At 40.4% G+C, this 2,724-nt stretch overlaps 1 pseudogene; it reads left to right on the top strand.

Moving 5' to 3' along the window:
* The first annotated feature begins 394 nt into the window (after window positions 1-394).
* On the top strand, window positions 395-1,590 carry LOC149185101 (putative carboxylesterase 17 pseudogene; annotated as a pseudogene).
* Window positions 1,591-2,724: the final 1,134 nt, after the last annotated feature.

Below are 2,724 nucleotides of genomic sequence, written 5' to 3'. Positions count from 1 at the left end.
ATTCCACTTTTGACCATCAGGGCCAAGAAAAAAAAGTTAGCCAAACATTCTTTTCTTTTGCTAATCCTACTGTAAGATTTCTTGAAATTCCACTTTTGACCATCAAGGCAATTCCTCGGCCTCCATAAACTAAGCAAGAAAAAAAGGTTAGCCAAACTTACTTTTCTTCTGCTACTCCTACTGCAAATTTTTTTGAAAGAAATTTCCAGTTTTGACGGTCCTGACATTTCCTCAACCTCAATAAACTACGTCAGTAAAGTTAGCGAAGCGTGCTCTTCTTTTAGACTCCTCACTATAAATGTGAGTACTCATCCAGAGCAACAGAGTGGTAGGCATTGTCATACTCATGGTACAAATTTCTCATCTTCTCGTTTTCCAAGAGTAAGTGAGTGACTCTGTCGTAAAGGGAGGCTTTGCCCGCACGCAAATCCAATCCCAATTGCTTACATAACATCATCTCCGTTCAGTGGAGTTATTGGAAGTGCAACAAATTAGGTTTACATGGATACCATTTCGGTAGATCCGAATACACAGAGGGGGGAGGGAAAGACTACTCCCCACCTCCTGCGCGAGGGAAGGGACATAGAGGAGGAGCTGGAAGGATTCATTAGAGTTTACAGAGACGGCTCTGTGGAGAGGTTCTGCTCCTTTGTATCCGAGGTCCCCTCATCTGACAAACCGGATGAAGCCGTGGCTTCAAGAGATGTCGTTATAAATGCTGAAACTGGCATATGGGCGCGCCTCTATCTTCCCAGATCAACGTCCGCCGCCGATGACCACGGACGTAGAAAGTTGCCGGTTGTCATATACTTCCACGGGGGAGGATTCGTGATGGGCTCGCCGGCATGGTCTATTTACCATCCGTTCATTTGCAGATTGGCTTCTGAGATAAAATCAGTGATAATTTCAGTCGGCTACAGGCTTGCTCCAGAGCATCGGCTCCCTGTGGCTTACGACGATTCTTTCACCGCCGTCGAGTGGGTCTGTCAAGAAGCTGCCCACGTCGGGCAAGCGAAAGCTCAAACCCTTAACGAGCCGGGAGAATCCTGGTTGAGATCGTATTGTGATTTTTCACGGTGTTTCTTGGCCGGAGACAGTGCGGGGGCTAACATCACTCACCACGTTGCATCCCGTGTGGCGAAAACGAATATGAGTCCTCTGGATATCAGAGGTGCGATTATCATCCAACCGTTCTTCGGCGGAGAGAGCCGCTCCAAATGGGAATGCGAAACGTCAGATCCGGGTCTATCCCAGAAATGGATCGACGTCTTCTGGAAGCTTTCGTTGCCCCTGGGAGCCAATCGAGACCATTTCGCATGCAACCCTATTAGTTCGTCAAAGCTGCGAGATGTGTTGATGCCGCCGGTTCTACTTTGCATCTCCGAGCGGGACGTGCTGCGAGAGCGGAACTTGCAATATTTCGAAACCCTGAAAAGGGCAGGTAAGAACGTGAGGCACGTCATCTTGAAGGACGTGGGTCATGCCTTCCAACTTCTTCAGCCTCAGTCGCCACGAATCCAAGAAATGACAAATACGATACGCGACTTCATCAACGGATCCAAGAATTGACAAAGACGATACGCGACTTCATCTACTGACACCACCGCGTCAATTCATGCACATAATCCACCATACTCAGAACGCTTTTTCTGTTTTCCTTGTTCCGTTGGATCTACCAAACCTTTTTATTTATTGTGTTGAATGCACGGAATTCAGAGCTGAGCTTGCACGAACGCCAGGTGCCGGGGTTTGAGATCAAGTTCTTAAAAGCTTCGCACATTTGGAAAGCATCACCCACTTATGTTATCTTAAGATATAAGCTGAGAAGTTCAATTTTTGTTGTGTAAATATTGTGTCCTTTTTAACTGATTCGGCCACTTTCTTCTGAGTTTTTCATTAAATTAAACATTAAAATAATGGATGGCTGGATGAGATTAGTTTCAGTATTTCAAAGAGGAACAGAGCCGAGTGCTATTTATATTTATAGAAATGATGTTTACATAAAAACTGTCTCATTTCTGAAAGCCGTAAACATATCAAAATTAGGTTCATAAATGTAATCTAATAAATTATGATTATTAATGTAAATTTATATAATTTTTAGATTTATAAATTCTATGGTATTTCTTTATTGTTAGAATAATCTCTATTGTTTGAATGAATAGAGTAAATTATTTATTAAATATTTGAAAGCTTGTCACGTCACTTAACGATATTCATTGAATATATTTGTCAGGCATATTTATTTTTAGTTAGGGTGACTTTTTTAATTTTTGCATAGAAAGTGTAACCCAGTATAAAAGAGGTGTGGGATTTAGGTTATATGGAACCAATTCTATTTTTTTTTCATCAAATAAAATAAAATATTATATAGATAAAAAAAGTTAATAGTTAAAAGAAGAAATATACATGTTAATATAATTTTAATGAAAAATAGTATAATCTAATATGAAAAAAAGTGTGATAAAATTAGTATAGAGTTATCTTAATTACATATTTAGAGGGATTGAATTTCTTAAATTGCAAATTTCTACATAATATATTCTTTTTTAGCTTGAGCGAGAGTGGTTCCTTCTATTCAATTAACTAAAAAGTTACATATTGTACATAAAAAACAAAGGTGGTATGGCCCACCTATATGATGAGCCAACCCAACCTTTGTGACCGAGCCAGAATTACATACCGTGGGTCGAGGGCTCACAAAACAATACGAAATATTCTCCG

Source organism: Pinus tabuliformis, chromosome 3_2 (genome assembly GCF_031772625.1).
Source record: "Pinus tabuliformis cultivar Carrire ecotype Pingquan chromosome 3_2, CPIR1, whole genome shotgun sequence".
In the NCBI taxonomy this organism is placed as follows: Eukaryota; Viridiplantae; Streptophyta; class Pinopsida; order Pinales; family Pinaceae; genus Pinus; species Pinus tabuliformis.
This window is presented reverse-complemented; position numbering and strand designations above follow the sequence as displayed.